The sequence below is a fragment of the Elephantulus edwardii genome, unplaced genomic scaffold (genome assembly GCF_000299155.1).
Source record: "Elephantulus edwardii isolate Elephantulus edwardi_28Jun2011 unplaced genomic scaffold, EleEdw1.0 scaffold00191, whole genome shotgun sequence".
In the NCBI taxonomy this organism is placed as follows: domain Eukaryota; kingdom Metazoa; phylum Chordata; class Mammalia; order Macroscelidea; family Macroscelididae; genus Elephantulus; species Elephantulus edwardii.
The window spans coordinates 2585708-2597324 of record NW_006399941.1 but is presented as its reverse complement, the minus strand read 5'-3'; positions in this window follow the sequence as shown (position 1 = coordinate 2597324).

Here is an 11617-nt window from a genome sequence, read left to right as displayed (position 1 = left end):
TACCTTTCAGTTAGTAACCAAGCACTAAAACAATTTTCCCACCAGGAGGCTTCATCCTCATTCTCTAGTTGCAGCTGTTATTGTTGTTGTTGTGTGCAGTTGAGTGTGCAATTCTTCTCACAGTGAACAATAGGGAAACTGGTGGTTTCTGAGGCATCTTTATGACACTGGGAAAGTCTGCTGTTAGGGATCTTTCCAAAGTTCTGAAGAGCAATGATGTCAGTTTAAAGACTAAGGTGCACTTAATTCAAGACAAGGTTTTCCCAAACACCTGCTATGGGTCTGAAAGCTGGACAATTAATAAAGAGAAAAATGAATGCCTTTGAGTTGTGGAGTTGGAGAATATTGAAGATCCCATGGACTGCTGAGAGAACAAACAGATATGTCTTATAGGAAGTGCGGCCAGAGTGCTCCTTGGAGGCAAGGAAGGTGGAGCTTCTTCTTACATATTTTGGGCATGTTTCTAGGGGAGGCTGTTCTTTGGAGAGGGACATCATACTTAGAAAGGTGGAGGGTCAGCAAAAGAGAGGAAGACTCTCAACTTGATGGATTGACACAGTGACTATAGATATGTTGGGGATGATGAGAATGGCACAGCATAGAACAGGGGTCCTATATCTTGTTCCTAGGGTCACCATGTGTTGTATGCAACTCGACAGTACCAAACAACAATCTTTATGGGAGTATTTCTGATAGCACAATGGTTATATGCTTGACTGCTGCTAATCAAGAAGTTAGACTTTTGAACCCACCAACCCATCTGTGAGAGAAAGATGTAGCAGGCCTCATCTGTAACTATTCACAGCCTCATAACTGATTTGATGGTTTTCCTTTTGGAGAGTAATTGTTTTTGTTGTATATCTTAACTTTATGTGAGTCAGATTTTTCATTCAATCATGCATGCACATTTTGTTTTATAACATTAATTATGATTTATCAAATGTAATTAACTAATTTCAATGCCTGATCAAATCCTTATTATTAATTACCTTTCTCTTTGCCCAAATTATCTTTTTTTTTTCCAAATTATCTTTTGATTAATTTGTATTACCATTCTATCTACATGTAAATTTTTACCTACCTTTTAACAATAGTGGGCTTATGCTATAACTGTCCTTTTGTAATTGACTTATGTCACTCATAATTCACCACATAGTTTAAAATCAGAAAAGATGTGCATTATGGCTTTATCCTTCCTCCATACCTGTTCAATCTGTATGCTGAACAAGTCGTCCTAGAAGCTAACGTGCATGAAGAAGAATGTAGGCTCAGGATTGGAGGAAGACTTATCAACAATCTACGTTAAGCAGATGACACAACCTCGCTGGCTGGAAGTGAGGAGAACTTGAGACGCTTACTGTAAAAGATTAAAGACTACATACAGCCTTCCATTTGGGTTACATCCAACATCAAGGGGGGGAAATTATCACCACCATATTGATAGGAAACATCATCATGGCAGATGAAGAAAAGATTGACAGCACCTAACAACAACAACAACATAAGTCACTCAGTATAGCTTCATCTAAATTAATCCATGCCATGTAGTGTTTCATGAACTCTTTATCTTTTTTTAGTGCTAAGCACTACTCTGTTATGAGAATGTTCCATAGTTTCTTCAGTCATTCATCCCTTGATGGACCCTTAGGTTGTTTCTGTCTCTTTACTGTTGTAAATAATGCTGCATCTGACATATACTTTGGGCATATTGCAAGGAGGGACCAGTCCTTGGAGAGGGCCATCATGCTGGAGAGGGTGGAAGGACAGTGCAAGAGAGGAAGACCCTCGATGAGATGGATTGATTCAGTGACTGGGGTACTTGGGGTAGGTGTGTCAGAGACAGTAAGGTTGGCACCGGATAGAGCAGGGTTCAGGGATATTGTATGTAGGGTCTCTATGTGTTACAGGTAACTCAATGGCTTATAACAACAACAATCATGGATGTGCATATATTAACTCATGTCACAGTTCTCATTTCTTTAGTATATATGCCAAGTAAGAGGATGGCTGGATTAAATGGTTTTCTAATCTCATCTTTCTAAGGAAGCATCAAACTACTTTCCATAGAGACTGTACCATTTTACAGTCCCAAAATAGTGTAAGAGAACTCCAATCTTTTTACAGCCTCACCAGCATTTGTTGTTTGCTGTCTTATTGAAAGATGCTGTTGTTGCTAGGGTGAGGTAGTATCTTGTTGTCTTGCTGTTCATCTGGTGGCATAGTCTGTAGCTGTCTGAGCTGCTAACCCAAAGGTGCTTCGAAATCACCAGCTCCCTTGAGGGAGAAAGGCGGGCAGTCCCCTCTCATTGCAATATACAGCCTCAGAAACCCAGTGGGTGGTGACTATGAATTAGAACCAATTCAGTGGCAGGGGGTGGGGTTGTGTTGTGGTTTTGGCTTTTATTTCTTAATTTACTAGCTAATGGTCTTCAATGTTTCCTAATGTGCTTATCGGTCATCTGAATATCTGCTCTGGTGAGGTGTCTTCTCATGCCCTCTACCCCTATTTTGTAATTGAGTTGTTTTCCTTTTTCTTGTTAAGTTATTGGGTAAATTTTAGAAATTATATTTTGATCAGATATGTCATTGCCAAACATTTCCACGCAGCCTAAAAGTTCACTTTTTTTCTATTGCAGAAGTTTCCAGAGGCACATTGGGATTTAATTTTGGGGAGGTCCCAGCCAAGATTTATGGGAGTAAATCTCTGGGTCTTTTCTTCAATGGAGCAACTGGTGGTTCTAAGTTCCTACCATTCCATTAGCAGCACAGTACATAACCATTGTGCCACCAGGGCTCCTGCCTCATTCCCTTAATGCAGCTTTTTTTAAAAGGACAGGTTTAATGGCATCTCTTCAGGAGAAAAGACTTGATCTGATCTGATCATAAAGATTCAAAACTCAACTCACTGCTGTCAGGGATTCCAGTTCCTAGTGACCCTGTATTTGGGGTTCTTAGACTCTAAGGTACAATGGAGGAAGACTGCCCAGCAGCAGGCAAATATGAACCCCTAGAAAATCTGCTTTTTGATCATTAGCACAACACCCCGTAGGCTGTTGTTGTTAGGTGCCGTCGAGTCAACTATGACCCATAGCAGTCCTATAAACAACAGATCTGAACCCTGTCCTATGCTGTGCCATTCTCACACTCTCTGACACACTTAAGCCCGTTGCTGCAGCCACTGTGTCAGTCCATCTCGTTGAGTCTTCCACTCTTTTCCCGTCCCCCCACTTTCTTCAGCGTGATGTCCCTCTCAAAGGAATATCGTCTCCTAGCAACATATGTATGGGAGACAAAGCCTCACAATCTTTGCCTCCAAAGAAGCACTCTGGCTGCCCATTCTTGTCACCGACCACCCGACTACGGTCGTGACAAGAAACTCAAGGGGTTTCTTGGTGAAGAGCAGGTGAGGGACGAAGTCGGCGAAAATGAGAGTCTGCACACCAGGATGATGTAGAGAGCTCTGATTTATTATGCTAAAAGCTTGGTTTTTATACATTTAAACTTGTTTAAACTTGACTTATAGCCAACATTTTGTGATTACAAAGCTCACATAAGATTTTAACAAAAAGAAAATATTTTCTATTACTAAATAATAGCATCGGCTATTAAACATTCTTTGAACAAGAAACACAATGACCTTATGTTGGTCATCTGCTCGACAATGGTTAATGGTTTACATTTCACTTCCTTTCCTCTCCTACTTTGTGTCACTGTATTTTAGCCACCTTTGTTTTTGCCTTTGTACTCATATTTGTACTGTACCTAACGAATCTTAACATCTATTTTCTTACACTCTGGACCATTCCTATGTTTAACAATAGCTTTTGCAACTTGTCATAAGATTTTAATTTGTTTTTTGTTTGGCAATGTGCACTAAGGTGGACGACTTCCTTTAACTTGTTTTTACCAAGTTAATTTGTAATATTCAATTCTTTTTCCTTGGAATACAAAACATCTGTATAAGGAAGAGGTACTGGTGTTGGAGTTGGCAGGACATATGGTCCTTTATAAGTACTTTCTTCTCACCACCTATTATTTATCTGGTAATATTTCCTATTTCTTAAAGAGACCTTTACTTTTAGAGAAGTTTGTCTTTTGAGTCTTTTCTTAAACCTCTCTGTTTTATTCTCATTAACTATGACTTTCTGCTGTTAAAACTAGTCTAAACTTTCTCTTAATATACAATTACATTGCTGAATATGAGTTGCAAGTATCACAAAAGAGGAATTAGATACATACTCAAAGATCATATTCAAAATTATACTTTTAAGAACAATCTCAATTTCTTTTATATTTTCAGCTTGTTTATTATCATTTCCAGGAACATCAAGTGGTTCCTGATTAAAGACTTTAGTTAAATCTTTATCCCAGTTCTGGTGAAGTTCCCCTGATTTTTCCCCAGAAACTCCCATTCTTATCCTAGAAGCAACTTAATTTCCAGAGGTTTCCCAGGATTATGAAGACCCATCTGTAACAAATATCCAGGCATCAGCCCACTCACAAGCACAGGGCTTGCAAGGTTCCCTCTTATGCTATCCTTGAGGTCAGAGACCCCGTACAGGCACGGACGACCCATTTTGTCACACAGGCGTCGTGGCCAGAGAGGACAGCGAGGCGGGTGTGGCACATTCTCCAAAACATATTTATTTTTACATCACTGTGAAGATTAATTCGTTGCTGGGAGGTCAGAACCAACAGCTGATATTCTGATGGGAAAGCTGTAAACAGCAAGGATGGGTGGAGGGATTGGTGGGAAAAGGAAATGGGAAAGATTCGGTGTGAAAATCAATGTATATGAACTTTGTAAGTAAACCAGTATAAAATAAAAAATTTTTAAAAATAAAAAAAAGAAGATTACAGCCTAGGAACCCTATGGAGTAGTTCAAGCCTGTGACTCTGGGTCATTATGATTCAGAATGAACTCAAGCCCATAAAAGAACTCCTTGTGATTCCTGAGCTCTGGAAATGTGTCTAGTGTGAACTGTGATATGTGCCATGAGCATAGCAAATATATCAAAATTCTAAGCCTTAGTATGTGACAAGTAAAATGCCTCATTGTTATTGTTATTGTGTGTTAATTAGATGTGGGAGTGATAATATTTTTGATATCTTGAATTATGTAAACTATTCATAACATGTAAAGAGGAAAAAAAGTGCAAGCCAAGGATTTTAGATGGGAGGGGCTGATCCTCTGAGTCTTTCCTAGAGGTGACTCAGAGGGGACCCACCTCAGGGGGAGACAGCAGGCTTCCTGGACGTACCAGAGATAAAGGGTCCCCTGGGGAGCTCTGGTGGCCTAAGGGCAAGAAGCTGGGCTGCATATCAAGAAGGCATGTGGTTTGAGGCCACCAGCTGCTCCCTGGGAGAAGGATGGGCAATTCTCTCCCATACAATTAACTGCTTCTGAAACTCTCCGGAGGGTCAGCTGTGGGTGTGTTCCAACCCTATGGCACACAACAACAACAAGGCTCTAGGACCAGAATGACTCAGTATTGATCCAATTGCCATTTCTCTTCTTCAACAAACCCAAGAGCAAGAGCCAGAAATATGATCCTCAGAGGGGAGCTCTGGTGGCCTAGTGGTGAGAAGCTATGCGGCAATTCCAAAGGCACGTGGTTTGAACCCACCAGCTGCTCTGCAGGAGAAGGATGGGCAGTCTCCTCTCATGTGATTAACTGTCTCTAAAACCCTCTGAAGGGTTGGCAATGAGTTGGTTCCAGCTGGATGGCACACAACAACAACAACTTGGTGGAAAGGCAGCTCTGGTGCTGGCTCAGTCTGTAGCGGGTTATGCTCCTAACCCAAAGGTTCAATGTCTCTCTGATGGTTCACATCACCAGAAGACAGATGGGCCATCTCCTCCCATGTAACTTACAGCCTCGGAAAGCAAATAGAAGATACCGATGAGTCAGAACCAACTCAACCACAGTAAATTTGAGTTCTCAGTAAGAGGCATGTCAAAATCTTAGGCCAAGGAGAAGGAGACATAATAGGAAGTCAGGACTAGTTCAGGACAGTGATCCATCTTACCCCACCAGAAGTGGAAAGAGATCTCCTCCACCTCGGTGAAAAGCAGGAAAATGTAGGACATGCTTGGAGACAGCAGCAGCGCCATGGTCAAACTGGAGATCTGACACGAGATGAAATGAGATGAGATCTTGAGGGAAGTGGTGAAGGGAGGGAGAGCCAATACTGGCAGAACTGAGAGCTTTGTTGGACGTTTAGGGGGACAATATTGGTAGGACTGAAGGCCTGAAGGACTGTGAACTTGGGAACACTTAGATCAGAGAGGCTGGAGATTGGGGTGCCTGCGTGCACATTTTATGAGGCTATCTTGACTGTATTCTGTTATTAATCTGGATTATAAACTCTTTTACCTCTCCCCTTTCCCTCCAAAAAAAAGGACAACCATGTAATATATGGCATTTACCACCATTTATTAGAAGGATTCTGGGAAGCCTTATGTTTTAAGATTAGGCTTGGTGGATGACTCTCAAACTCTCCCATTTTGAGCTCTCTCACATGCACAGGTGTCCACACATGGCCCTCAAGGATCAGATGGGTTCACAGTGCCCAGTCATATCAGGAGGAGGGTAAAGTGAATTGTTCACATGGTGAGTCAATACAGAGAGGACAGGCAGCCGAACATTGAGCGAACAGCAATCCTGCCCCAGAGAGAGACACTTGATGTCTGTGCCACAAAGAAGATGACCATGTCATCCAAGAAGAACCTGCACTGGGAACCGAAAAGTTATGCTTTTAAAGTGACAAACGCACACTAAAAGTGCTGCTGATTACCATCACCAAGTCACAGCTACCTTGGAAGCAGCTGGCCTTTCCGTTTTGACAAACTCTGTGGCTGTCATTTTCTGGAATCCCGTGGACCCAGTGGTAACCTCCAGTGCCTGTAATCATCACATTGCAAACTGATTTGACCCCAGATGGACCCTGAAGTGCAGAGAATTGTAATTATGATAATGTAGGATAGCTTGAAGCAGGGATATCTGATGTGGTGGGTTACAAATTGAAGGCCATTTCAAAGAAACGCTGATACAAATTCTCCTCAAACAATTTCAAAATATAAAATATTATAGACTGCCTCCTAATTCATCCTATGAAGTATGCATAGCACTGATATGAAAGCCAGGAAAAAAATACCACTAAAAAACAAATTATAGAACAATATGAACCTGGAAAAAGGATGAAAGTCACACAATTTTTGAGGACTTAAGTTCATAGGGTCACTATGGGTCACCTATGACTTGACGGCACTTAACAACAACATAACAACAATCTTCCATGATAGCATTCTCTCTCTTTGCCATAGAGTTAGAATCCACTCATAGTTGACCTGCCAGTGGGTGTTCAGAGGCTGTAAATCGCATAGGAGGAGGATGGTTATCTGTTTCTTCAGGAGCAGCTGGTGGACTTGAACTGCCTGCCTTTGGATGGGTAGCCCAACTAAAGGCAAGGATGGTGAGACTTGGTTTCATATACTTTGGACACGTTCTCAGACCTTGGGGAAAGAAACACATCATGCTTGGAAAAGTGAAAGGTCAGAGAATGAGATGAAGACCTTCAGCAAGATGGATTAACATAGTGACTGTCACTTTGGGCTCGAGTATGTTGGCGATCATGAGGATGGCACAAGATAGGACAAGATTCCTTCATGGCGTCGCCAAGAGTTGTAGTAGACTCAACAACAACATCCCTTGTGGACATTGGTGCAAAATTTCCAACAAAATCCTAGCCAATAGAATTTTAAAAATACATAATCATCACGATCAAGTGAGATCAGGTATGCAAGGATAATTCAATATGAGAAAAATAGTATAATCCATCACATAAATAAAACAAAGGAAGAGAATCACAGATCCTATAAATTAATACAGAAAAGATATTTAGCAAAATCCAACACGCTTTCCTGACAAATGGCAGCTCTGCTGATGTATGTATCTATAGTGAAGTGAGTCACTAACCTGAAGACCGAGACCCCCTGGTGGGTCAAAGCCAACAGGTGCTCCAGGGGAGAAAGAGGCATAATTCTCTGCCTCATGTTTTACAGCATTGGAAACCCTCTAGAGAGTGAGCTATGAGGCTGATAAATGGAGAAATAATTCAAGTTGTCATTTCCTTTTCCTTGGATCCAAAATCAACACCCACGGTAGCACCTGTCAAGAAATAAAAAGGTTTTTAAAAAGAAAGAAATCAAGAGACATATTGCATAGGAAAATCTGCTGTCAAGGACCTCTTTAACATACTAAGGAGCAAAGATACCTGTTTAAAGACTGAGATGCACCTAAACCAAACCATGATCTTTTCAGTTGCCTCCTATGCATCTGAAAGTTCAACAATGGATACAGAAGGCTGAAGAAGAGTGCTTTTGGATTATGGTACTGATGAAAAGGACTGCATATCACATGAACTGCCCAAAGAGCAGCCAAATCTGCCTTGGAGGAAGTGCAGTGAGCGTGTTCCTTAGAGGGCAGGATGGGAAAACTTAGTCTCTCTTACTTTAGGCATGCTGACAGAAGGGGTCAATCCTTGGAAAAGATATACTGGGAAAGGTGGAGAGTCAGAGAAAAAGAGGAAGACCCTTAATGAGATGGATTGATACAAGGGCAAAATTCAAATCAGTTGTTCACAGGGTTGCTATGAACTGTAGTCCACTTAAGAGCATGTAACAGTAACATAGAAGATTCCAAAGACTCAGCAACAAAGTTGCTAGCTCTAAGGGACTGATTCATCATGCTGGGCAAGGTGGGGGATCAGAAAAAGACAGGGAGGGAGACCCTCCAGTAGATAGATGGACATAGAGACTCTCAATGGGCTGGAGTGTGTCAGAGATCTGAAGGTGGTAAAGGACAGGGCAAGGTTGCTCACAGGGTCTCTATGAGGCATAGCAACTCCATTGCATAACAATTGACTGCTTTAGCAAAGTGACAGGGTATGTGATTAATATTAAAAAACTAGTTGAATTCCTCTACAGAAATAGAGTTCTGAAAAGGAAACAAGGAGAAAGAAAAAAGAAACTAAAAGACCCTTGTGTTCAATCTAAGCATCTGATTTCATCCTGTTCTCTTAAAGCCAATTCCCAGGTACACCTGGAGATGGATGCATGATGGTCCCCTGCTCCACCTGCCCAGCAATGAGATCTGATTGCTGCCTCCAACAGATGACCGATGCAATGATGGGGAGATAGGGGTTGTCATTGTTGTTATGTTATGAAAATCTGCTCTTGGGGACCTCTCTAGAGTGCTGAAGAGCAAAGATATCAGTGATTAAGGTGTGCCTGATACATGGTGTTCACAATTACTTGCTATTCATCAAAGAGATGGACATTGACCAACGTTGACAGAAGAAATGATGCCTTTGAGTTGTGATGCTGGAGAAGAGTATTGAACATAGCATAGACTGCCAAGAGAATAAACAGGTCTATCTTGGAGAGGGTGAAACCATGTTTCTGCTTGGAGGCAAGGATTTTGAAGCTCTGTCTCACATACTTTGGGCTTGTGGCCAGGAGGGACCAGTCCTTGGAAAAGGACATTATGCTCAGAAGGGTGGAGGGGCAGCAAAGGAAAGGAAGACCCCAAATTAGAAGATTGACACAGTAACTGGGGCAATATGGGTAGGTGTGTCAGAGTCAGGAGACTGGCTCAGGATAAGGCAGGCTTCAGAACTGCTGTACATAGGGTTGCTATAAGTCCCAGGTGACTTAATGGCACATAACAGCAATAACAACAACAACAACACAAAAGTGCCAAGAATGGTGATTGTGAAACAAAGCACGCTGTTAGGAGCAGGGCTAGGAAAAGCTAGGGAGAGAGGGCAGGCCAGGATAGGACAACTAAGAGTTTCTAGGGAAGGTGGAAGACAGTGGATGGTGCAACTTCCCAAAAGCAGAGGCTCCAAACCCTCATGGATGCCCCCATCAAAAATCACCTACAAAGCACAACTATATATATATTTTTTTAAATTTGAAATTAAGAACTTCAAGACAATACAATAGCATTAAACTCCAAGGCCACTTTGGGTTACGTGTAACAGTCTCATGCATGCCCCAAAAGCCACATTTAATTTTTTTTTTTTGCAATCAATATTGTTTTTATTTCTTCTTCAGTGTTCTCTTTGTTACCATACAGAGAGCCAACTGATTTTTTTATGTTGATATATTGATCTTGCATTTGTCAATTTGCTGAATTAGTCAACTAGCTCCAAGAATTTTCTTGATGAATCTTTTGAGTTTTCCATATATGTTATCTTGTTATTATCTATATTATCCTCCTGTCTCAAGTATGTCTCATGTGAGTAGGTTTTGTTTTATTTTTTTATCTATTCTGCAACTCTTTTTATCTGAACTAGTGCATTTAATCTATTCCTATGTAGTGTGATTATCAATAGAAAGGCTTTATTAATATCATTTAGTTGCAATTTTTTTGTAGTGTTGTTTAGTACTTTATTCTACTTTTCTGTGTTGTCTCTTCATGAATAACTTCCTTTATTACTCTTGTAAGGTTAATTTTGTTTTCAAATTCCCTTAGTTTCTGCTTTTCTTAGAGCAACCTTATGTTGTTGTCATAGTTGATGGACAGTTTTGCTTCATATAAGCTTCTTGTTGGCAATTGTTTTCTTTCAGAGTTTTATATACAGCATTCCAATGTCTTCTTGCTTGTATGACTTCTGGTGAGAAATCAGATGTTAGTCTTATTAGCTCCCTTTGATATGTAACTCTTAATTTTCAGACCTGTTTGCAGTATTCTATCCTTGCTTTTGATTTGGAAGTATTGACTGTGATACATCGTGGCATTTTTCTATTGAGATGATCTTGTTTTGGGTTCATTAGTCCAACTGAATGTGTATTTTCTCATTCTTCATATTTGGAAAGTTTATGTGAGTAATTCTTCCATAATTTTCTCAATGCTTCCCCTCTCTCTTCCTATTCTGAATCCCAATCACATAAATACTTGCTGTTGTTGTTGTTGTTATGTGCCACTGAGTTGCCTGCAACACATTGCAACCCTATAAACAGCAGCTATGAAGCCCAACCTGTCCTGAGCCAGTCTCATTAATTCTGATACACCAACTCCCATTTTCCCAGTTACTGTATGAACCCATCTCATCTGGGGTCTTTCTACCCTTTCCTGTCCCTCCACCCTTCCAAGCATGATGTCCTCCAAGGACTGGTCTCTCCTAGCCACATACCCAGACAGAGCTTCAAAATCCTAACCTCCAAGGAGAGACTTGGTTTCACCCAATTCAAAACAGACTTACTTGTTTTCTTGGCAGTCCATAGTATGTTCAAGACTTCTCCAGAACCGCAACTCAAAGGCATTGATTCTTCTATTATCCTTAGTCATTGTCCAGCTCTCTGATACATAGCAAGTAATTGCAAAAACTATGGCCTGGATTAGGTACACCTTTGTCTCTCAACTGACATCATAGCTTTTCAATACTCTGGAGAGGTCCCTGACAGCAGATTTCCCCAATGAAATTAATCTTTTGATTTCCTGACTGTTGGTATCAAGAGTGTTGATTGTGGAGCTGAGCAAGCTGTAATTGTTAAAACCTCAATCTCTTCTCCATCTATTGTGGTGCTGTGATTGGCACAGTGGTGAGA